We start from the raw sequence: 27,500 nt of genomic DNA, 5'->3' as shown, positions 1-27,500 counted from the left end.
CTCCCTGTGCACGCTGCCCTGAGCTGGGACAAAGGTGAAAACTATACAACGCGATGGAATAAATACATGCATTGAAATAAAAGCAAAGTCAGCCAGCCGGCCATACAGAGTCATCAGCCATGCAGCCACCCAGTCATTCATAACTACACTGTCAATCAAGTAGCCGGTCAGCCAGTCAGGTACACATACAGCTAGGCAACCAGTCAATAGACACACCCAATCACCCATTCACACAGCCACTCAGTCAACTATACGACAAGCCATCATGTCCCCACTACCTCTTCCAAACACACACATCATCCTTTCCCTTGACAAACAGGCCACCTAAATTACACACACACACACACACACACACACACACACACACACACACACACACACACACACACACACACACACACACGACACGTTCCTCCATCAGTAAACACACATGTTCTTCACCCCACGTCTTCACCCCGCACCTAAACATGTCGTCAACACATCTCTGAGCCTCCACACACACCAGCACAGGGCAATACACGTCTTCCTCATCATCCGTCACCAAGCCAGCACACATCTACACTGTCACTACCCCACCAGCCGTCCTCCATCTCCCTTCCTTGCTCTTCTACCCCGGGAAAGTGGAGACAGACCGAGAGTAAAGTAAATAGAACGGAAAATATGAAAAAATAAAACTGCCCGCTGTTTGTCGCCTCGTAAAGATGACAGACATGACGCTTAAAATGATGAAGGGAAGCAGCAATAGTCCAGAGGTAATTAGGTGGGAAAAATAACATTACGTTCTCTATTAGGCTGGGAGGAAAACAATGTTGGTTTGTTCTATGTAATACGTGAGATATATGGGTACAGTCTTCGTGGGAGAGAGAGAGAGAGAGAGAGAGAGAGAGAGAGAGAGAGAGAGAGAGAGAGAGAGAGAGAGAGAGAGAGAGAGAGAGAGAGAGAGAGAGAGATATGGAAGGAGAGAAATAGTAAGTTACAAAGGAGGCGAAAATTCAATGTTATTACGTTAATGGAGAAAATACTAGGGTAACACAGGCCGTACTATACGTTGTATTCACTGTGAAAATAACACATTATAGGAAGGTCGCTATGACTACAATAATTCCTACACTTAATTTGAAAACATATACGTAATAATGTTAAATAGTTATTACTCCATTCCAGTGCCAGCAATAAAGAAAACAATACAGAAAATTAATAACAGAGTTTCATACAGCACTGTAATTTGTATTCTGTCAATAAGCTAACTATGTGGCTGTGCTCTGCCTAGAATAACCACACGAAGAAGCCCCGCCCCTTTGAACTAATTTGTGTTGAAATTGAATCGTACAGAGGAAGGGGAGGTGTGGTGAGGGGAAGTGAAGAGTGTGCCGCTGGAAGAAAGGGAGGTGTGCTGAGGGGAAATAACATGTTGCGGTGGAGGAAAGGGGAGATGTGGTGAGGGGAATTAACATGTGTGGCAGTGGAGCAAGGGGAGGTGTGGTGATGGTGGTGGTAGTGAAGACAAGTGACGTGTGTGGCGGTGGAACAAGGGACGAGGTAATGAAGGGTTAGGAACAGTGTGTAACTTTTAACTGTAACTTGTCTGTGCAGGTTTAATAAGAAGGAATCGACTCTCAAAAAAAAAAAAAAATGGTTAAATTTTTTTATATAGTAAAGAGGGCCAGCCAAAGACAAAAGGATATAAAAAAAGATTTAAAAAAGGCTTACTTGAGCACTGGTTCTCTACAGGAGAAAAGTGTTAGTCAAAATTAGGGAGCAAATGTCTCGATACCTCTCTCTTAAAAGAAGACAAGTCGAACGAAGTCGGAAATACAGAAGCAGGAAGGGAGTTCCAGAGTTTACCAGTGAAAGGTATGAATGATTGAGAGTACTTGTTAACTCTTGCGTTAGAGAGTTGGACAGAATAAGGATGTGAGGAAGAAGCTAGCCTTGTGCAGCGAGGCCGCAGGAGGAGGGGAGGCATGCAGTTAGCAAGATCAGTAGAACAGTTAACATGAAAATAACGATAAAAGACAGAAAGAGATGCAACATTTCGGCTGTGAGAAAGAAGCTAAAGACAGTCAGTCAGAGGAGGGGAGCTGATGCCTGGAGGGACTAAATAGTAAGTATCGTGATGCAAGACAATGAGGGGTAAAATGAAGATGCGACAGCTATACGGCAAGGAATGACTGATAGATGTAGGCATGCGTGTTTTAAAAAGAATGCCATGTGTGAGATTACATCCTTCTTCCACCTCCCTCTTAACCCATCAGCACTGGGACGTATTTTTACCATGATTTTTGTGCATGATTAAACGATTTCATTGACATTAGGAAGGGTTTATGGAGGTCCAAAGATTAATGGCCAGAGTCATTACTATTTTAATCCCCACGTAAGTTTCTGAAGCTGTATAAAATCGCCAAATAGTAACCAGAATGAATATGAAAATGTGTCGTGGTACTGAAAGGGTTAAGTCCCAATGTTCCAAAGACAACACACACACAATCAAATCAACTAAAAGAACAGATAAATCAAGCATAATTCATTGAATACAAAGAACAAAACACTTCGCATTACTCAACAGAATATGTATTAGCCACACATTACCATTATAACCATCAGCAATATCAGCAGCGTTAGTATTCAAATCCTTAAGTACATACACCAAAACCACACAACCCAGAATAATTATTGAAATCCTGGACAACACAGATAAACCTTCCGAACCTCTCTCGCTAAACAAAGATCCTTCCCAATCCTCTTCCTACATCCATCATGCACGAGGCCCACATTTCCAAAACACGTCTGTCGGAAAGCACTTTTGACCCAATCCACGCCAGCAGTGCAGGAAAAGACAATGAGCAATCAGTGGTAATACGGGGTGAATGAAAATGATGATTACACTCTTTCACCAAACAGCGGCCACATGATTAGACTTGCTTCCACGCTCGTTAACTGACCTCCAGCGGAATTAATCACACACACCCCGTCCCTTCTCCTCTCCCTCTCCCTCTCCCTCTCCCTCTCCCTCTCTCTCTCTCTCTCTCTTTTCACATTGGCGCTCTCAAAAAAAAAAAAAATTGGCACCAAATGAAAGAAAATGTGAACGAAGTAAAGCGTTTTTATTATGAGTGAATTAAATGGAAAGATTGTGAAAAAGAATAAATGTAATAAAATATAACAAGATACGATCGAATGTAATAAGGAAAAAAAAAAAAACATGAAGGGAATGAGTGTTATAAAAAAAAAAAAAACGTGAGTGAATGTATAAGAAAAATCATGGAAAGTATAAATGTATTGGTGAAAATATTACTTACAATGAGAAAATAAGAACCAGGAATTAATGCAGCAAAAAGGAAAATAAAGACACGAATGAATATAGGTAATAAAAAAGTAGCACAACAGTAGCTATACATACTGGAAGAACCTGACAAACGAATAAGCAGTGAAAAATACGAAAGGAATAAAAGGAAGGAAACACTGAACTAACGACGTGAATAAACTTAATGGTAAAAACGTGACGCGTAACAGGAAAATATGAACGACATGTGAATAATAGGGACTAGAAAACATATGATGGACTAATAAATGCAGCGCTAGAAATATGAAAGGAATAAATGTACTGAATTAAAAAGAAAAATGACAGGTGTAAATTTAATGCGGGAGAAAAAAAAAAAAAAACAGGCAGATGAATAAATAGGAGAACACAAAATGGCATAGAAGTACAAGTAAATAATCCACAAGAAAAAAAAAATACAGGAGAAATAAAATATCAATGGTAAAAATGGCACGGGAGTGAATGACATATGGAAAATTGTTCGGAATTACATGATACAGATACAAGAATGAAATCTACAGGAATAAATGCAGTAGAAATGGCACATAAATAAAAGCCATGAGAGTAAAAATGACACAGGAATAAATAAGATCAGAGGAAGAATAACGTCACGAAATCTGGAATAAGAGAAAATTATACAGTAAGGTTAAAAAGTAAGGTGTTTGAGGTTTACTTTGGGCTAGGTTGGGTTGGCTGAATCTAAATCATTTAAAAAGATATTAGCACAAATTTTAGATAAGGAAAAAAGATGGCAAAAAAAAAAAAAAGGAAATCACTATCATTACATATTTTGAATTAGACTGTTAGAGTATATTATCAAAGTTCAGGTTAGGTTAAACTCAAACTAACAGAACATTAAAGCACAAAAGAGGCAACACAATACAGTATAGTGTTTATATTTGTCTGAAAGAATAAACATTTTTTTTTTTTTTTCCAGTACTAGTTATTTATTTCTCCGTGATATGTTGTCTCTGTCATTTTATTTCACCATTCGTTCCTGCATCATTTCTTTTTTTTTTTTTTTCTGTACATTTCATCCTACAACATTTTCCCATATATCAATTCATTTCCAGTGCAAATTTCCCCGTAACACTTTATTTTTTTTTCCATGTGTATCCAGTGTCTTTGTTCCCCATCACGCTCACACTAACCTTCCCCACCCAGACCACCACCCGCACCACCGCCCTCCCACCACCACCCACACACATAGCATTGCCCTGCCTAATCAGCTTCCCTCATCCCACAAAAACCCTGCAAATCACTCGGGCAACACATTTATGTTAATCTGCACTGCTTTGAAATGTTTTAGAGTTATATGCCTATCATTAAATATCCCATTACGCAAACAAAGGGTGTATAATTCATGTAAATAGTTTGTGATTCAGTTGCTGGAGTTATATATATATTTTTTTTCGAGCATTTTTCCATATGATCCCCCCCCCCCTCTCCGTAACATAACTGACTGCGCCGCCCCCTAATAACTACACTGCTATCTACCTTCGTTTAAATACGGGACTGCTATGCTTGGCTATTGGCTCTTGCATAACAATATTACTTTCCAGGTTGTTACTCAGGCAGTACAAAGTTGCAGGATTCATACAATACAGTGGTTTCTGCAGATAGATAGGTAGATAGATAGGGGCTTGCTTTCACACACACACACACACACACACACACACACACACTTAGCAGATGAGGATTTAATTAAGGAATGTGCAGAAATAGTTTCCCTAATGCAGCAATAGTTCACTGGAGTTCATTATATCAGAGGAATAGGTATGTGTGGTTACTGTCTGTCTACTAATTTTCCCCGGCCTGTATAGCTTTCCCTAGAACCTACAACCAGTACATCAACTCGCAACAAGTGGCCCGCCGTCAGCCACCACTTGCCACATTAACTACCTGTACTATCTCCGCCACCGCTCGTCTCCTCTCCATGCAACCTGACATGGGGCACAAGTGTAGGATATTTTCCCCACCCGAACATATTCCCCTCTCCCCTGGACATTTTCTCCTCCGGCACATTCCCCTCGGACATTTTTCCCTTGGACATATTCCCCCAGAACATTTTTCCCCGCGAACATTTTCCGCTCTGGACTTCTTCCCCTCATTGACCAACTGTTTCTCACCATCTCTGAATGAGTGGTCAGCCTCCAGTTACCACTTATCCCATTAACCACTTAACCAGCCCCTACCCAGGCGTCTCCTAGGGCCTTCCACTTCACCCTAGGTATCGAACACTTTACTACAATGGAATGGGTATAAGAGTTTGGATAATAATGAAATAATTATAATAGAGACTAAGAGGTACAGAATGATGCAATAGCCATGCAGAACAACTGGGCAGGAAACATTGATATCAAATAAACAGCATCAATATTCACGTTACTTGGTGTGTTTTAGGCCTCGTGAAGACAAAGCCACGCACTGAGGTCTTCAAGGCATGGAAGGCACGATCTGTTATCACTTCGCAAGCAGAGGTGACACACAGGAGTGAAAAAGACACAGGGTTGCCAGGCAGTAATAATAGGCTTGTATTATTCACGCCTGTATTCAAAGGTCACAGCAGATAACTAACCCGTTTCGTTGAAGTGTTTCTTTAGTTGATAAAGTAAAAATGTTATTGAACTGTTACGAAAATACCATTAAAAGCTCATGTAATTTCGAGTTTAATGTTCCGAGCAGAAGTGTAACAAACTGCATTACCTGCTGTTTTAGGCTCAATGAAGAAACCGCCACGCTCTCCAAGGCGCAGGACACCCACACACTTTGTCGTCTTTTCCTAACCAGCCTTACAGGTGAAAATAAAAAAAGTTATCGATCAACCGGTGTGTTTCTCTGTGTGTGTGTGTGTGTAAATATAATAAGATTAAGACTATCACACTCAGTCATAATAATTTAGTATAAAGGTTTAACAGAAAAAGAAAAAAATGCAAGTTATTCCATTAGGCACCGCAACATCGTAAGTCATATGGCACCGCTAGGGTTAAAGGGAGAACGCTGTATCTTCCACCGGGCAACTAGGTTTGGCAAGGATTCGAACCCGGGCCGCCTAGACCGGAGATCCGAACACGAGCCCGCCCCGAGAGAGAGAGAGAGAGAGAGAGAGAGAGAGAGAGAGAGAGAGAGAGAGAGAGAGAGAGAGACTTCAACTAGTTCATTGAATTCACAGCTGGTTCCTTCACTTTACAGATCACATATTCAATAATCATCATAATTTGTTCTAAAATAATTAGTTTGTTAAGGTATTTACCTTAATCCATCACATATTTTGAAGCCTTCTTACCGTGACTTTTACCAAGAGCGACATGTCAACTCAAGGATTCTCAAAAGACAAGTGTCATTGGCCAGAACTAGTGACACCACCTTCCTCAACTCCACTTCACGTCCGCCTCTCCATCCCCACTCCCTCCTTGTTTCTACGCTCCTCATACTCTGTCCCTATCACCATCTAACCTCCATCCCTAAACCTATCTTTCTCTCTCATCTATTCAGAACAGCATATAACACACACACACACACACACACACACACACACACACACACACACACACACACACACACACTCGATAATGATAATTCTGCTGATGGTACTGTTGCTGCTGCTGCTGCTGCTGCTATTACTACTGCTGCTACTACTACTACACTCCCTCACACACATCCATTCTTCATTTCTTCCTCCTCCTATTACACTTAAGTATTTCAGGTGGGAAACAGCTAAAATGCCAGGAAACACTGAAAAATTGAAGGAAATGTTGATGAGTTGATATGGGAAGGGAGGAGGGTGGGTGAGGGTCCTGGTCATGGTGGAGTGGTCTCAACGGGGACATAACCATCGCCTTATTTAAGACAGTAGTGGCTTATTCATTTATTTTGGTGGTTGATTCTGACCTTGCTTCACTCTCTGAGGCTAGAAACACAAGGGAGTGCAGGTAAACATCGATGGACTGACCTGGGAGGAAGTAATGAGTGATATACCCTGTCTTCAATATTTGCCTACGTATATAATTCATTTAAAAAAATCGCGATAAGAAAGAAGACACAAATACTGGAATGCACAACAGTTTTTGACATCACAAATATTAAACTAATAATTGAAACATAATAACACTACCGGGTCCATTGTTTGTGAAGAGCAGTCCAACTAACCGTCATTATTTTTCACCAATGTTGGGAAGGAGAGCACAGTCAGACAACACTATGTTACATTTTCTGAATAAGAAAATACTTTCCAGTCAAGTAAAGAAAAGACATTCCTCGTCCCATAAAGATTTTTTTTTTTCATTTTGACACCATAAATATTTTTGAATTTCAAAATACGAATACTTAAGACTATTAAGATTATTACTTGATTTACATTCCTATCAACTAATAAAATATCAAAACAGTGCAGATTACACTAATAAAATCAGAAGAATATCTTGATATAGAGCCAAAATAGTTTTTTTTTATTTCTATTTATTTATTTACCTCCTTATCCCTCCACCTATACCTCTTCCACCTACTTCCACACAGCGACCCTTTAAACCACCTGAAACACATGAAAAACATTCACCTCGGTCGTCTGCTGGTAAACCCAGCCAGTCTTCCCCATTATGGAGCGAGCTCAGAATTCATAGACCGATCTTCGGGTAGGACTGAGATCACAACACACTCCACACACCGGGAAAGCGAGGCCACAACCCCTCGAGTTACATCCCGTACCTATTTATTGTTAGGTGAACAGGGGCCACACATTAAGAGGCTTGCCCATTTGCCTCGCCGCTCCCGGGACTCGAACTCGGTCCTCTCGATTGTGAGTCGAGCGTGCTAACCACTACACTGCGCGGTGGTGGTGTGTGTGTGTGTGTATGTGTGTGTGTGTGTGTGTTTTCATTCATGTGGTTTAGGAATCATGGGTTTGCACCCACAAGTCGCGGCAGGTGCCAGCAGGATGCCACCCATAGAGGCGGGACACAACCCTTAACACTCGGTACCCACTCGCTGCTAGGTAGCCATTGGATTGGATTGGTGTGAGACCAGCTCTCTCCGCTCGTCCGTGTGTGGTGTGTACAGTGTGTGGGTGAGTGAGTTTGATCAATTTATTGCACTTTCGCGCCAGTCTACAAATATACATTAAAGACAATAAATATGGTGACATATGAGCTATGCAAAAAAGAAAACAAGATGCTTGTACATGATTACATAATGAATCAAACAATGAGAAAAAAAAGTTAATAACAACAAAAGACAAGATGTATAAATTCGTAAAAAATCAAGCAGTAGACAAAAGAAAAAAAATTAGAGCTATTTACAACAAAAGGCAAGATGAAAATACATGGATGTATGAGGGACGGTTAGGGAACAAAAAACCAAAAACAAAAAAACATTGACAACAAAAGAGAAGAGAATGAGTACATTACGAAGCAGTAAAAAAAAAAAAAAAAAAAAAAAAAAAAAAAAAAAAAAAAAAAAGTAGAGCCGACATCCGCCAAACTGTGGATGGCGAGTAAGCACGAGATCAAGGTGGTCGCCCTGCAGCAGGTGTTGGCACACAGCTAAGAGAGGCTGCCCGCGTGGGAGCAGGTCTCCCACAGCAGGACAGTGTAGGCAGTAATGGTGAAGGTGTGTGGGTGAGCGTGTAGTGCGTTGGTATGTGTTATTAATATTGTAGATAAATACTGATTAAAACCACAATGAATCCTTGTAACACCCACTTAATGATCTCAAAACAATTTCACAACGATTGATTATGACACGGACAAACACCTAATAATCTCACCCAACTGTTTCCGTCTAATATTGAGAAACACTGCTAACCCCACAAATTATTCTTGTAAAACCTCATCACTGATTTTAAAACACCTCTCCGTAACTGATATAACACTTCAATCACTTAGAAACACTGTATTACCTTCGTGGTCAGATGGGTTGGAGGCGTGGGGAGGGAAGTACGTGTATAATGGTGTCTCACGAACAAATAGGTGGAATAGCTGGCAAGGTATTTATCCACTTGACCTGTGACGTCATGGCGATGCTCGTTTCTGATTGCTGGAGTCGCTCCTTCTAGTATCATTGTTAGTAGGTTTTGAAAAATGAATGAGTTTGTTGATATACTATATAGTAACGTTTTTACGTTTTTGTTTATCTATAGTGTTGGTTTGTCACCATGATAGTTATTGTTCTTGCAGTGTGATGAGGGTGATGAACTATCCATTGGGTCTTTTATTAACTGTCAGGTGTACCCAGTATTAGAGACTAGAATATGCTCAGTACTTCACTATTAATCTACCTCTCAGTTCTTGTGCTAATTATGTAGTAAACATGACAAAATATCAAATAACTAGCTCTATTTTATAGCCTAGTTAGATTAGCTATACCCGATATGGAAAGAAACGGAATGAGGAACTGTGGAACAGACGCTTAACATCCAATGCGCGTGAGGCTGTGCGCAGGTTACGTAGCTTATCAAACTAATTATCTGATTATCAAAGAAATTAGTGGACTATAGAAATTTCGTAGTGCCTTTTTGTTGCTTGGTATTCTAGTTTGTGACTTTTTAAGCATGAATGTTAAGTAATCCGCCGAATTACATAATTCTGTGGTACGAGTCGCATAAAATGTGATTATGTGCTGTCTGGCAACGCACGCAGTGTCATTTGGCATACCAATGTTTTAATTAAGGAGAAATGTAGCAGTTCAATACTAATACATAAAGCAATCCAGTAAGCTTCTTAAATGTAAACCGTACCAGACAGATAAAAGAAATCTAGTTAAGCAATACAATATTCTAGGTAGAATGTTTGACAGAGCACAGTTGGCTTACCGAAGGTTTTTCTATTATTCCGTTCATTATTTCAATATAAGGAACTACGTAACAATACATTTGAATATAGAAAACACCTTAGTGAATTACAAAGCTGAAAACAGCACAAAATCTGATGATGAAATTATTGATTAGAAGAAAATATTAACAGTGATCACCCGTTCCGGTGACCACTCCTCCCTTCCTCTCTCTCCGTCTCCAGCTTTGCTGTTCCTTCCTCGCCGCTGGCCAGCTCAACAGTCATAATTGCGTAACGTGATCGTAAAGTGATCGTGTTTTCTCCTCACAAGTACAGTTTTATGGTGTCTACATTTGTCAGTAGCAGCTCCACCTTGCAGGACATCCAGAATAGCAATGTAAGTGTTATTTCACTGTTTGTCACCGAAATAACGAGGAGTGTTTAGATCAATCTGGGGTTCGCGAACCCCCAGGGGTTCACAGGAAGATTTCCAGGGGTACTTAGATGGCTCATTTAATGATTCATCCCCTGTAGAATACCTTTGTCTATTGAGTTAGTGTCAGTCACTAAATTTTGTTCGATGTCAAATTATTGGGAGTTCGGGTAGATGGTTTTGTAACTCAGAGGGTTCTTAACGAGAAAAAGGTTGAGAACCCCTGATCTATAGTCTAAAGGCATAAACATTTCCTCCTACATTGCCCAGCCTATTCCAATGAAAGATCCAAACACCCCAATTGGCTGCGTCCTTACCCAGAAAATTAAGAACACTTAATTGGAAACCTACTTTTTGAAAAATCTACTATAGAAGAAAATAAAGAAATAATACACATATATATATATATATATATATATATATATATATATATATATATATATATATATATATATATATATACAGGGTGTCCCGCGAGTTAAGGTACATACGCAGGGATATGATAGTTCAAGTGGATCTGATTAAAAAATACTCTATTAACATATGCTGTTCTTTGCTTTATTTAGTTAAAAATTGAAGGTGAAAATAGAGCGGTGGCGTGTGTTGCGGGAACCGCTTGGGCAGAATGGAGGAGGAGGATCAACAGCAGCAGCAGCAGCATTAGGACGCGGCCGTGTGTCGCTATAACCTGTAATATCAAGATAATGTGTACAATGCAAACACACAAATACCTACAAAAATTATTCAAAGATGAGATTATTATTTTTGTTGGTTTATAATAGAAAAGAATGTAGCCTACATTAAACATAACACAGCGTTATTTTATTACACCGTTTTATTCGTACTTGGCAACTCACCACAGCTGGCCAGAGTCTCGTCGCGATGAGTTCCCGCGCTTGTAAATTAATGTGAAGTCTCACAAGCCTCCTGTCATGTGTTCCTGCCTCCTTTAATATTCAAGGCTCACAAGCCTCTTGTCATGAACGAAATTGAATAATGTTAGAAAACTTAAAAAATATCTTAATTGTGACATTTACAGGATGCAAGAACACATCATGACAAGAGGCTTGTGAGCCTTGAATATTAAAGGAGGCAGGAACACATGACAGGAGGCTGGTGAGACTTGACATTAATTTACAAGCACTGGAACTCATCGCGACGAGACTCTGGCCAGCTGTGGTGAGTTGCCAAGTACGAATAAAAAGGTGTAATAAAATAACGCTGTGTTATGTTTAATGTAGGCTACATTCTTTTCTATTATAAATCAACAAAAATAATAATCTCATCTTTGAATAGTTTTTGTAGGTATTTGGGTGTTTGCATTGTACACATTATCTTGATATTACAGGTTATAGTGACACACAGAAGCGTCCTACTGCTGCTGCTGATGATGATCCTCCTCCATTCTGCCCAAGCGGTTCCCGCAACACACACCACCGCTCTATTTTCACCTTCAATTTTTAACTAAATAAAGCAAAGAACAGCATATGTTAATAGAGTATTTTTTTAATCAGATCCACTTGAACTATCATATCCCTGCGTATGTATCTTAACTCACGGGACACCCTGTATATATATATATATATATATATATATATATATATATATATATATATATATATATATATATATATATATATATATATATGTATTTTTTTTTAATAAGAGAACATAAGGTAAAAAAATTTAAATAGTAATTAATTACAACTACAAACAAATCCCAAACCAAAACACATCAGGAAGTGCCGATATCCAGGCTACACTTCCGCCTATCAACTGAACTGAACTGAGTACCTTGTTCAGGCTGTGGCAAGACAGAGCTCAGGAACACGGTGATGAAAACACTACAGCACCCTCGGACTATTTCTGTTTCGGCCGCTAATTTTCTTTTTTTCTCATGAGGAAAACCGAACAAATATTGCTCTACTCATTCCTTGTGAAGAACTAACCTGTGCAGAAGCGAGCGAGGTGAAATGTGTGTTAAGGTTCCGTGCTATAATTAAGTCTCTAGAAATGAAAGATCTTGGTACACCAGACAATTATGTTTTGCTCTATATTATGATGTTAGTCGTATAAACTCAAGTAACTATAAAGAAATACCATGGTAGAATAAGAACAGAAAAATAGTGGAAGGAGTAACAGAATGGTAAATCAATAGATACATCGTAATACAGTGTTTAGAGACGACTACTCTGTACCGCGAGACGATGCTGACCCACTCCTGAATTAAACCAACCTGCGAACACTGAAAATGTGACAGTTTGGGTCCTCTCCTATTGACATTAATCAAAGTATTACGATTTATTCACAATAGTAATATATTATATTCAGACGGAACACGAACATAATGTGTTTGAGATGTGGCATTTTGTTATAGTACATTTCGCACTATATAGCGACTGTTTAGGACAGAAAAACTATAGCTTCAGGTAGATATACAATAATGTTATCAATCGATTTTCATTCTTAAAGTAGCGGAAAATTACAAATATTGAATAATTTCTTTTATAGTCCTGCTTGCTTCTCGAAAAGGTGCGGGAATTTAGAATGTAGGACACTACACTATACCCTGAAAAAAAAAAAAAATAGTAAAGGAAATAAGATAAAAATGACCAACATCTCTATTATTACGGAGGCTAAGAATAATTAATACCAAGACTAATTAAGTAATTCAGAGATAACGAAACGAACGACGATCACGAGAGCTTCCACGATAACAGTGTGTATGATAAGATATGATTCCAGATTCCTCCGAGTTTCCAAGATAACAATGTCATTCCAATTTCCTCGATATCGATGCGAGTTTCCAAAATAACAATGTCATTCCACGATTAAGTTGCCATTCCGGTTTCCACGATAATAATGCCAGTTTCCACGATTAAGATGCAATTCCAGTTTCCACGGTAACGATGCGGGTTTCCACGATGTCGATGCGGCTCCATTTCTCACGATGCAATTTCACGACACAATATTGAAGTCCACATGCCTACACAGGTACTGGGACGAACCCTTTCACCCCCGTAAGGATTCACCCCAGACCCTTGGGTGCGAGTAGAGTGACGCTGTCAGCTTCCTGCGCCGCAATTGAAGTTCACTTGCTTACACCGGTACTGGGACGAACCCTTTCACCCCGTCAGAGTCCATTCCACAGCCTTAGGTGCGAGGAGAGTGGCGCTGCCACCTCACTGCGACGTAATTGAAGTTCACTTGCCTACACAGGTACTGAGACGAACCCTTTCACCCCGTAAGGGTTCACCCCAGACCCTTGAGTGCGAGGAGAGTGACGCTGCCACCTTACTGCGCCTCACACGGGTAGCCATGAGCAATGACCCGCCACACACCACTCCCCAAACACTGTCAGTGAGTCCTTTTCACCCCGTAAAGGACCACTGGTATTGTCAGTGCCTGGTGCATGGCGCACAGCGTGCCCTCGTTCATGGCGAGTTGTTCAGCACGGTGTCATTATAAGCAGAGGTCCCGTACACACCACTCACCACCAGACTCTATGCAAGGAGCCCTTATCACCCCTTAAAGGCCCCTCACGGCATCATCTGGTGGACGGTAGACACGGCAGACTGCTTAAGGCGACCCCTTGCCTAGTGTGAGGCGCTGCAAGTTGACGACAACCAGTGAGCTTGAAGCCGCAAAGGAAAATGAGTCCACGTTAACAATGGGATTCCACGACAGGTTGCGATTCCAGTGTCCACGGTAAAGATGTGTTTGTCGAGGATAACGATCCGTTTATCGAGGCTAACGGTGCGGCGATGGCGATGGCGAAACGATTCAAAGTATTATTACCTACACAGGTACTGGGACGAAACTTTTCACCCCGAAAGGGTCAACCCCAGTCCCGTGGTTATGAGAGCAGTGACGATGCAACCTTGCAATGCCTCACACGGGTCGCCATGAGCAATGACCCGCCACACACCACTCCCCAAACACTGTCATGAAGTGAGTCCTTTTTACCTAACCTAACCTAACCTAACCTAACCTAACCTAACCTAACCTAACCTAACCTAACCTAACGTAAAGGACCACTGGTACTGTCAGTGCCTGGCTCATGGCGCACAGCGTGCCCTCGTTCATGGCGAGTTGTTCAGCCCGGTGTCATTATAAGCAGGGACCCGTACACACCACTCACCACCAGACTCTATGCAAGGAGCCCTTATCACCCCTTTAGGGCCCCTCACGGCACCATCTGGTGAGTGGTAGACATTGATCTCTTGCTTATGGCGACCCTTGCCTAGTGTGAGGCGCTGCAAGTGGACGACTAGTAGTGAAGCTTGAGGCCACCAAGGAAAAGAAGGACCTGCAGCCAGTTCCTGCCTTGGGCCCCAGGCCGGACCCGACAGCCACCTCCTTCCCCCGTGCGGCGCCCAAGGCCGTCACGGCCCTCAACAACTTTAGGCCGAAAGTTCTCAATCGTCGTTTAAATTTTGATTCGAATATAAAATCGTCGATGGTAAATGAAAAATAGCTTTGGTCTGAAAGTGTGCAAGAGTTAGCTGATTAATGAAACAAGGTGAGGCAGCTTTGCTCTGGAGTATTTAGTGTATTTTGCATGTTGCTGCAGTGAATGTGTACGTGTTTGTAGATAACTGGATAGGAACAGTAGACCAATGGTAGCTGTGTAACTACTGAGGGACTTTTGAAAATTAGTTAAGCTTCTGGATAGAGTGGATGAGTGCACACAGGATTACTTGTCTTATACATAAACTGCCACCTGTAGACATATTTTTTTTTTCTATTTCATGCTCTGAGAAAAAAAAGCAAGGTTAATTTCCCTTATTTCCCTGATCACAATGACGTGTAAATATCAATGTTTCAAATATAAGGAAACACTAGGAGAGGACCCAAACTTCCGTTGAAGTTGCCAGATTCAGCAGATATCGTAATATTTCAGAAAAAAGATGGTCAACTACAAATCGTATATTTTTGGATATTCTTCTGTCATATAAGGAGATATCAAGACAGGTAAAGTATTTTCAAACGTGTATCTACGACATAAAAAAAAAAGCTATAATAGTAGAGTTAGGTTATAACTATGCATTGTGGTTTTTTTTTTATGTACCGTGTAGCTCTATTCCTGGACAAAAAATATTTCTTCCTCAATTGATAACTCGAAGTTTGTATATTTTCTTTCCTTCTAGGTTAGTAAGTAGACAACAAGACACCATGAACACATGAAGCCCCGTAAATGAGTTTATTTTCATAACTTAGAAATCAAGGTCTAATAATGAGATTGTCTATTGCCAACCAAACCGTTCTGCATAGACGTCTTCAGCGTCATAGAGACCTAGTGATGTTAGCTCATGGACAGTGGCCATCCTGACAGCGCGAAACCCCAGGGAGTTCATAAGATTGCATATTGAGTTCCATGTTCCATGTGATAATACTGATGGTTCGGGTAGATTGTCTTATAACTCAAGGGGTTCCTAACGATAAAAAAAAAAAAGTTGAGAACCTCTGTTGTAGATAGGTGGGCTGATGGTATTAGATGTAAACAACACTCTTTTTCTCAGGACATTTTCCAGTATTTGTCCTGTTGTGTTGTAATTCTGCTAAATTTTTCTTAACTGAGGATTGGGACGTTATGAGTATGTTCTTGCGAAGGAAATTGGTTGAATAGAGACTAATTTAATAGCACACCTCTTTGGAGAATAAATGTTTTTGGTAATCTGTTTAGTATTTACATATGAGTATGTAGCTTTGTTTCGGTTTTATTCGTTCACTGCGGTGTAGACAGTGGAATAGTCCTGAGCATCATGGTATTTTACTGATGTAACAGAAAGGATTTTAGAATATCTGAAAGACTAATATGGAGAATGACGAACATTTCCTTCACTTTTTTGCAGTTTGTGTGAGCTACTTTTTAATTTCAGCAAGCCAAGTGTATGAAAAATTAAGTCTCTATCATGGTACAGCATTATTATCGTGATAGATGCAACATTTTACCATATAAAACACTTCAAGACGTTCTCACCGTCCGAAAATAACAGTCTGTTTAATATTGTAACTAATTTACGTTTTCTTTCTTTCTGTTTGTTATGCAAGTAAATTGAAATGTAATAAATAGCTTTTTTTTGTCGTTATTAAAAACTAGAAAGCAGCATCAGAGTCACTCATGATGTATAGTAGACTAGACACCTCACTGAATTGATCACTGGAGTTATTAGTGCAAATATTTCAAACCCGGTGCCAGAATTGTAAGCAGGAAGTGCGGGGGGTTAGGCAGGCAAGACGCTGTTATCCCTTATCATTACTCTTGACAAAATATTTACAGGATTCCCAGTATAGATCGACGGCCGTAAACGTAGCGCTCTGCCTTGATAAATTCGCCGGAGAATAAGAGCGGGGAGGGAGTGGAAGGAGGTGAAGGTAGGAGGGTAGAGTGGAATAGCGGAGAGATGGAGGAACAGGGAGTAGGAGTGTGGGAGTCATTGGTTATCTTGATGGATGGCACAGCTCCCACTTTCCTCCCTTTCAATCCCGGGATGCATTGACGTGTTGCAAAAATCGTTAGGCTGTGAGTGTGAGGTGCTGTGTGGTGGGTTGGGTGGCTGGGGGTAGGAGTGGGGATGAGTGATGTGAGTTTGGGGAACTTAGTCATTGGGGGTAACTTGTGTATTATGGCTGTTATATATTCATGACTGGGTGCCTGCTGGGGGATGTGTCTTGTCTTGTCTTGTCTGATGGTGAAGTCGTTATGTCCTTGTTAGTCTTGTAGGTAGTAGTGGCGCTACAACTACCACCACCACCAGTACTTCTGCTACTACTACTACTACTACTACTTTCACGGCAGAAGTTAGCCAGTTAAAAAAAATAATAAGTATATCTTGGCCAAATGTTAGGCTTAGAACCTAACACACACACACACACACACACACACACACACACACACACACACACACACACACACACACACACACACACACACACACACACACACACACACACACTAAACATAAACTTTACTATTAAATATTAATTCCCCCCGAAACAATATATAGTAAAAAAATATATATATCAACAACCCATTAACTTCCAGGAAAACGGAAAAAAAGGAGGAAAAAATACATAATCCCGCAGCCTTCGTGTTTCTTTGATGGTTTTAATGGTGTTCCGATATCGCCTGCTTTCCTGTTCACTGACTCAAGTAATCGGAGAAGTTATGCCGATTGTGTTCAATGCATTATCGGATTTCAAGCAGCCCTCCCTCTCATCCCCCACGCCACCTTGCCTTCCTCCCACTCATCCCCATGTCTTCCTCTGCCTCTCTCTAATGTTGGTGCAGGGGTCTTGGGTGGGGAAGGTGTGTGTGTATTGAGTTTTATCCATGTATTCTTGTGTGTGTGTGTGTGTGTGTGTGTGTGTGTGTGTGTGTGTGTGTGTGTGTGTGTGTGTGTGTGCGCGTAGGGAAAGTGTGTCTATTATGTATATATATGTATGTATGTATTTATGTATATATCCTTGTGTGTGTGTGTGTGTGTGTGTGTGTGTGTGTGTGTGTGTGTGTGTGTGTGTGTGTGTGTGTGTGTGTGTGTGCTTTGAGATATGAATACAGGAATTTAGATTAGCTATATATAAGCACTCATGGATAAGCAGCATTATGAAAATTACGTCAGCTATTTTGTGTTGCAGGTGCTGAACGTACCAGTAATTTCGCTTATCTTGGTCATTTATCAAACGTGTGACTCGCTTAACTACGTAGAAATTATGTTTAGTTCGTAAATTAACTAACTTAAAATTTTTTTCCCCGCGTATGAAAAGTGAGGTTAATTTTATTAGAATATAATGAGATTTATCCAACTTCTTGTAACTGGTTGAGGGAATGCGAGATATATTTATAATTTAGGTTAATTACTCCGCAAAGCTCTCCTGTTCTTCTTAATTCAGTTAGGTAATGGTGAGGGACATGCAAGAGGCTGGTTATGTGTAGATAGCATATAGGAGTAAAGTTGCCGGGAGGAGAGGGAAGAGGAAGACATAGACGTAGGTTGAGAGATGAAAATGGGGCAAACAATTATGAAACACTTGTGTCTGGTGGAAGAGGGTGCGGAAGAAAAACTTACTGGTGACAACATAAGAATGGATGACCACATTGGGAACTAAAGAGGAGGAGGAGGAGGAGGAGGAGGAGGAGGAGAAACACGAGCGACGAGTGACAGGAGGCCTTGCGCCCTATGACGAGGCCACTCGTTCACTATACTACATCTTTAATAAGTTATATTGTAGGAGGCAAGGATTGGACAGCTGAAGCTCCTCCCCAGTCACCATGCACTCCCTTCGGCGCTATCCAGGAAGAAATAAAACGAAAAAATATACACCGCTTGCTGAAAATTTATACAGGAAAGATGGGAAAAAGAGGTTTAATGTAACTACTACTATCACTAAAAAAGAAAGGAGAAGGAGGAGGAGGAGGAGGAGGAGGAGGAGGAGGAGGAGGAGGAGGAGGAATAAAGGAAAATGTTAGGAAGGAAGGAAAAGAGAGAAGACTAGTCCAGTAGTTAATGGGTGTGTGATGAGACATTGTAACGACCCCCGCGGTTTTGCTTTGAGTTTATGGTTGGTCATGGTGTCTTCTGACTTGTTGCTTAACGATAAATGTGTTGTTGTTGTTGTTGTTGGTGGTGGTGGTGGTGGTAGTGGTGGTGATGGTTATTCTGTACACCAAGCTACATTTATTCTACAAATCATCAAGACTCAAAATGCTGGAAATGCTTTGAGATGCTTAATAAGTGCAGATTTTATTATTAATACGGTGATTTGCAAATAATTTAACCATGGAAAATAGTTCAATACTTTTAAGTAGATATCTGGTGAGATATTTGGCAGAAATAACGAAGTTCTGAGATACTGAAACAGTCCCACATTAGTCATTATTAAAGCAGGTAACACTAGGAACAGATATGGAATGGACTTGTGAATACTGAAAGGTGCTAAAATCGAATCCTGTCCACGGTCCGAGTGTAGGTTGGCCTTCCTCACCCGGGGCAACAGTTTCGTAGGACCTAGCGGGTGGGCTTTGAGACAGGAGGTACCCCAAAAAAGTAACTCCTTTAGTCCAAAAATTCCCGTGAAAAGCACACATGGTATTAAAAAAACAAACAGTCAGTAGCATTGGTAATAATGACTAACTGGGATTTTAGGCAAACTGAGTGAACTTCTTATAACCATATGAGAAAAACAAAAGATGAATAGTAACATTTATGATATATACAGACTTAAGATTGAAGCAAAAATACAGTAGTAGTAGTAGTAGTAGTAGTAGTAGTAACAAGAGCGATAGTAATAATAATCAAAATGAAAAAAAAACGAAGAATAACTGAATAAGGTTAAAACTCATGGGAATATCTTTAATAAGACTGACACTTGGTATTGCTTGGCGGTGGCTTAGGGCGTGTTAATACTGCATGCCTATAGCCCCGTGATGGATGTGCGGTCGCCGGTGTGAGGGTTGGGCGTGCGATAATTGATGCCGTGTTGAATAGATTATCGCTACCTTTGTCCCTCGAATTGTTCATTTACTGCCGGGGACTTGTACTTTGGTTGATAGGATTTTGTACCTTTGTTATGGGATTTGTAGTGTCGTTATTAGGGTGACTTTATAAATTTATTGGTAGTATGTGGTCTTTAACTAATTTATTTACTTGTTTATTTTCATATACTGAAGGTTTTCTGCTATGGTTAATGTGGCTTTATAGTTTTGTTAATGGGATGTACATTGCTCTTTTACTAATGATATTTCAAGTTTTATTTTTGTTTTATATTTGTTTAGTTATTCTATGTTTATTCCTAAGGTGTTTGCCATTCTTTCTTTATTTGCTCTTAGTCCTCGTCCGAAATCAGTAGATCAGTCAGTTAGTCAGTCAATCAATTAGTTAGTCACTTAATGAACCAACGGTGTATTAATCTATCAATCAGTAAACCAGTCAATCTATCTGCCAGCCAGTCAATTGGTTCGACAGTCTATGAGGAAATTCATTAATCAGAGTCAGTCAGTCAGTCTTTCACATTTTATTAAACATTCTGCATTGATAACAGAGCGTCGATAAACGATTCTCCAGAAGAAATTAAACTTCACATCCTACGGCCAGATGATAATGACAACCACCATTTGTATTGTCCAAACCGCAAGACTTACACTGATAGAAAAAAAAAAATAGAAGAGAGAATCTTAAGATCTTCCTCATTACTATACTTGAAAATCTTTATTAATCTCACTCAACTCTGCTTTATTTCCAAACCCAATTCAAACCCTCCTTTTCATTTTTATTTTCTTTTTATCACAATACATTCCCAAAGATTTCACAGCGGCGGCGCACCAGCCCTGCCAGCCATTTATCTGCATCACGGTCTTTTCCTTAATCATTATTAATCATGAGGTGCCGTTTGTCTCGTTCAGCTGGAGTCGTGTAGCGAGAATACGAGAGTGGAGGCACACAATTTACCATCTGCATGTGTGTATGTGTGTGTGTGTGTGTGTGTGTGTGTGTGTGTGTGTGTGTGTGTGTGTGTGTGTGTGTGTGTGTGTGTGTGTATGTGTGGGCGGCGATGGGAGGGGAGGGGCTAGATGCTTGCAGGTGGTAGGAACGTTTAATTAATCAAAGCCCAGCAAGGCAAAAGGGAGCCTGAACAACACCTTGGCCATGGTCTGATTGTCCCTGATGTGCGAGGCGGGAGAGGCAAGGTGTCTTTTTGCCCCCATGCTGCTGTTGCTGCTGCTGTTGTTGTTCCCATAGCCGCTGTCTCCTTGGGGATCTTTTAATCCGAGGCTAGACCATTATAAGGGATGAATATAAAGCGGCCACTACCTCCTACACGCTGACGCGCGCTTGAGCTTGCACACACACACACACACACACACACACACACACACACACACACACACACACACACACACACGCGTAGTATAGTGGTTAGCACGCTCGACTCACAATCGAGAGGCCCGGGTTCGAGTCCCGGAGCGGCGAGGCAAATGGGCAAGCCTCTTAATGTGTGGCCCCTGTTCACCTAGCAATAAATAGGTACGGGATGTAACTCGAGGGGTTGTGGCCTCGCTTTCCTGGTGTGTGGAGTGTGTTGTGGTCTCAGTCCTACCCGAAGATCGGTCTATGAGCTCTGAGCTCGCTCCGTAATGGGGAAGACTGGCTGGGTGACTAGCAGACGACCGAGATGAATTACACACACACACACACACACACACACACACACACACACACACACACACACACACACACACACACACACACACACACACACACACACACACACACACACACACACACACAAATAACCTCCAATATACGTATCATATTGTCTCTTACACATATAGGTATGTATATATATATATATATATATATATATATATATATATATATATATATATATATATATATATATATATATATATATATATATATATATATATACTACACACACACACACACACACACACACACACACACACACACACACACACACACACAGACACACACACACTTGGACTATTACTACGGCTTGAGGAGACAGGCCGCACGCAATTATAGCTCAGGGTTTGCATATTACAACTAAGTAAACACACATACACGGGTCCATACAGTCTCACGGAAACAGCATAAAAAGTCACACACACACAAAGGAAAACTAGGAAAATCTTAAGTAAATAAACCTACACAAATAAAGCCAAGTCTTGTATTGGTACCACGACTAGGGAAACACAAATAGGGAAATAAACACACGCACACACACACACACGTTACGCCCCCTCTCTTTGTAATCACACAAGCAATAAACCTCCCTCTATTCTCGTGTAATGAGACTTGTTGGCGCCATGCTGGGGTGAGAAAGAGACTGTGGCAGGTCCAGTTGTGAGTGTGTACAGGTAATGGAGGTGGTAGGGAAGCGTAATGAGGAGGTATAGGAGAGGAATAAATAAAGAGATTGGAAGGAGTGAATGAGGAAGTAAGATAGGAGTGATGGAAAGGCAGATATCAATGAATGTAAAGGAAGTAACAATGAACAAAGAGGTAGGAAAGTGAGTACAATGAGATGAGAAAGTCGAAGGAGGAAGTACGCAGACATATAGTGACATGCTCGACAGAAAGACGCAGAAAGATTGACAGTGCAAGAAAAAGTCAAGTACGAAAGGAGAATTTGAAACGGTGATACTAAATTCCAAGTTACAGTACCAGATTGGCAGTCATGTAAAGCTACAGTAGGCAGGAAGATTAATAGGCCGGCAGAGAGCAGGCAGAGGCAGGCAGACAGGTACGAGTAATGGACAGATTTGTCGTGCTAAGTAAAACATATCACGCACTCAGCGGGCCGCCATCTGCAGAGTCAATACAGTAAATCTCATTCATCAAAGACAGCCAGACAATTAAGTCGTCGTAACCTGCGAAATGAATTACTACTACGAAAGCAAAGGAAGAAGAAATAGTATCACCACGCCAGTCAGCCAGCCAGCCAGTCCCTTGAATTACTACGTGTCTCTTATTGAAGCTGTGAAACAATTAAGTCTGTTGATTAAATTAATTAGTGCAGAGGTTAAGCAGTAAAAGCAGTAGTTCTTGGCGAGGGAAATGCGTTGTTCCATGGCCAAGTGGCGCATGTTTTTATTGTCATTATTATTAGTGTGTATTTTGGGGATGCAGGGACGAAGGTGCATTGTTAAACAGCCTCAACGTCTTGCACTTTCTCACACCTGCTGCGTTGGCGTAAGTGTTTGGAAACTATTGAGATGAAAGGTATATTATTAAGAAAGCCGTACACCTTCTCACACCTGCCCTTTTCCTTCATTCTCCTACTCACTCAATATTCTGTTATTTTTGCTTTTGATTATTTATTATTGATAGTTATTTGACAAGTGTAGGGACGAAAGGTGCATTATTAAGCAACATTACTTTCTCCCACTCTGCTACATCTGACCCTCTTCCTTCCTCCCCTCTCTCCCTTCCTCTTCCCTCCCTCCTTTCTTCCTTCCTTCCTTCCTTCACCTGCAGAGTTCATTTGCTAAGACGCCGGTGCAGTTTTTATCTCGCTTTGTATTGCCACGTTATTGGATTAATTCATGCACGTGAAGGTTTGAAACGGAAGTAATTACGCCCACAGGTACATATATAATTGTGGTGCTTCGTTTCGTGTGTTCACCCAGCAAGTTCTTTACACCCGTACCAGACTTGGATTCACACATTTAGTTGATACAAAAAAGATGTTTATTGATCAAAACTTTAGTTCGTATAATGGAAAGAAGAGTAAAAAAGAGAAAAATCATTCGATCTTCTACACTCTTTAACGCCTTCAGTTCCATGCCGCGTTTTCATATTCATTCTGGTTAATACTTGGCGATTTTATACAGCTTCAGAAACTTAAGTGGGGTTAGAATAGTGAAGACTCTGGCCATTAATCTTTTGATCTTCATAGACCCTGCCTAATGCAAATAAAATGGTCTAATCATATACAAAAAATCATGATAAAATGTCTCTCAGTATTGGAGGGGTTAATTATGGGACGAAACATTTAGCACATAGAAAGAAATTTTTTATCAAACTTCTCTCAACAATATGGAATAATTTACAGTTTTAAAAGCAATGTACGAACTTTTTATAATCATGTACAGATGATAAAAAAAAAAAAATGTGGATTGCTATTTCCATTCTGCATAATGTTTTGATGTTTTTGTAGAAATGGAAAAGACGTCTCCGAGTGGTTAATAATCAAGGGAAAGTGTGTTATATGGTAGTGAAAAGGTTAAGTTCTATTCACTTCGTTGCTGTACGACGAAACACTTAGTCAATAGAAAGTAAGAATGTTTGTTAAGCCCCCTTCACTCCGTTGTTATATAAGACGTAATAAGATAATTAAAGTCATACATTAAATGGTACTAGTTAGCATATTTTAAGTTTGCTGATAAATGAGGATTAATTCATTGATTGATTGACTGGTGGTGATATGCATTCAGTCAGTCAATCTCAGTCAATAACCGAGTTGTCATAGCCACATACAACCTGAGTGAGGAATGTTTATTCATTAATATTTACTTGCTACGTTTATCCTTTCCAGTGTTGTGGTTGTGCTATTTTGATATCCAGAACTGGATAAAGGAGAAAAAAAGTTTGCTTAAGAACAGACAAAAAGAATTAATAAATGAATTAACACAGAAAAGAGTATATTTTGTCTTTTCCAGGTAGCAATAGTATAGTTTTTTAAGTTGAAAATGTTTAGCTGAAGAAGAAAAGAAAAAGAGTTAATTATAATATTTTAACACAGTAGTTGCGGGTAAATAGTTTCACGTTAAGAGTTACATGAAAAAAATGTCATATTTAATCCTTTTTTGGTGCTGTTGTTAAAGGAAGAAAGAACTATATGATTTAATTACCTTAGATGCAAAGTGTGAACGATGCTTCAGTGACAATCCGTAGATAAAACTACCTGGCTACATCGTCACCTGTATTCTCTAATCGTAAATTAATTTCCTTTTAAAAGCTCCCCATTGACTCTGCATTAATAATCTGATTACTGAGTGTATTTAGTATTGATTGATTGACTGATTGATTAATTGAGGTGACATCTAATGCATCCAGCAATTAAGCAATTACTGAACCACCACACCGCTTGTCGCTCCGCTGAAGTGCAATACTGTTATTATTTAATGACCGGGAATAGGTAGAGCCAGATTGACCTTTACAAAATCCTTCTTTTTCTGGCCTTTTTTTTTAAGCAGCACCTTTCTTTGTACCCTTGACCGTTCTCTTCCACGCTTTAAGAAAGAAAGTATATATTTATTTAACTATTTGAGTGTTTGTATATTTATTTTCTATTTTAAGTACATGTGATATTCTCTCTCTCTCTCTCTCTCTCTCTCTCTCAGTTGGTGACAGCAGGTTCGGGTACAGCGGCAGTCTCGGGGCCACGCGGGGCTTCTCACTAAGCACTATACAAGGGAACTGTCTGGGTCTCTCCTTTATAGCCCCAGGGTATGATTTACTGAACCCCGCCAGTCTTTAATGTGACCCGCCTGCCAGGAGCTACGTCCACGGCGACACCACCACCACCACCACCACCACCACCACCATTCTTATTACTCCCAGCACCACTGTTACCGTTATCACCACCATTACGCCTACCATCATTACAACGTTGCTATCATTACTATCATCATCACCACTGCTACTGTTCCTCCTGCTATTACCGTTATTACCACCACTGCGACCACTGCTTTTACGTTCCATTACCACCACCACCACTGTTACGTTCCACCACCACCACTACTACCACTACTTTCATAGTCAGTTTCTCATTAACGCTATAACTAACCTTACTACCACCACTGTTACCACCACCATCACCACCACATCCACGATTTGAGCTATAACTAACCCACCCACTACCACCACTGTTACCACCACCACTACCACCACACCTTCAAACCACACACAAGCTTCACTGCATTGTACGTTGAATACGCCAACCTCAAAAAGAGAACAAATATTTCACTACCATTTAGAATTTAAAAAGAAAATATAAACATCCTTTCATGAACTCAACCATTGTATTCCTTTACATTATAAAACTAATTACACACACACACACACACACACACACACACACACACACACACACACACACACACACACACACACACACAAAACTTACAGAACAGCACGTACCTATTTCCAAACACGCACACAAAACGCATTCAAATCCCCTTCATTTTAATTTCCCTCGAGCGTGCAGTAGAAGTAGCGAGGCACAACAACCGCCGTGGGAGTCTATATTTGGTAGCGGCGTGTAGCAGGAAGCGTTATAAGCATCCGAACCCTTCCTATCTAGGCTTGAACACGAGGAACAGCGCATTAGAACCTCACCACCCTTTGTTCTTACTTTCATTTCGTAGCGAATTATAAGCATTTAGGGGAATTAACTTTCTGTTCAGACATGTAATACGAAGAGTCCTGTGTTTGTTCTCTCTCTCTCTCTCTCTCTCTCTCTCTCTCTCTCTCTCTCTTTGGGTTGCTCTTTCCACGAGTCTTGAGAAAAATCTAACGGTCAAAAGTGTGTTTCTTGTGTGGCGATAAACACGTCCAGGTGTGAATGAAAACACGTCCCACACACACACACACACACACACACACACACACACACACACACACACACACACACACACACACACACACATCAGCGCTTTTTTTTCTCTTTCTGTTTGATTTGTTTGTCTTTCTGCTTGTCTCTGTATCACCATTTCACTGCTTCACTTCTTCACTCTCTCTCTCTCTCTCTCTCTCTCTCTCTCTCTCTCTCTCTCTCTCTCTCTCTCTCTCTCTCTCTCTCCATTAGAAAAACACTACTACATGCCTACTACGTACAAGTTTAGTTCACTCTGCTTTCGGAAACAAGAAAAGTTGGGCACCATTTTTGTCGTCTAAGGAATTCAATTATTCTGGCGGGAAATCCATGCGGTGCCGGACCTTATTCTTTGTACTGGCCTCTTTTTTTTTTTTTACTATTTTTTCTCTCTGTGTGTCTCGCTCTTTTTTTTTTTTTTCTTCAGTGTCACAGATCCCAATAGTTTTTAATCCACCACCACCACCACCACCACCACCACCACCACCACCACCACCACTCGACTAGCTACTTTCCGGGAGAATAATTACTTTGTGTGTTTGTTGCTTGCCTACTTTCTTTACTTGCTTTTTCTTGCCTGTTTGGTTTCCTTGCTTACTTTCTTGTTGACTGATTTACGCTTACTTTTCTGCTTACTTGCTTGATTTCTTCTTTTCTTTGCTTACTTTCTTCGTGACTGGCTAACTTTTTTGCTTACTTCCTTATTTCCTTTGCTTATTTTCTTATTTTCTTGGCTTTGCAGCGGGATTGTTTGGTGTGTGTGTGTGTGTGTGTGTGTGTGTGTGTGTGTGTGTGTGTGTGTGTGTGTGTGTGTGTGTGTGTGTGTGTTTCGTATTTCCTTATCTTTCTTTTCTTTTCC

This window comes from Portunus trituberculatus, chromosome 50 (assembly GCF_017591435.1).
Source record: "Portunus trituberculatus isolate SZX2019 chromosome 50, ASM1759143v1, whole genome shotgun sequence".
NCBI lineage: Eukaryota > Metazoa > Arthropoda > Malacostraca > Decapoda > Portunidae > Portunus > Portunus trituberculatus.
The sequence above is the reverse complement of the archived record's forward strand: the minus strand, read 5'-3'. Positions refer to the sequence as shown.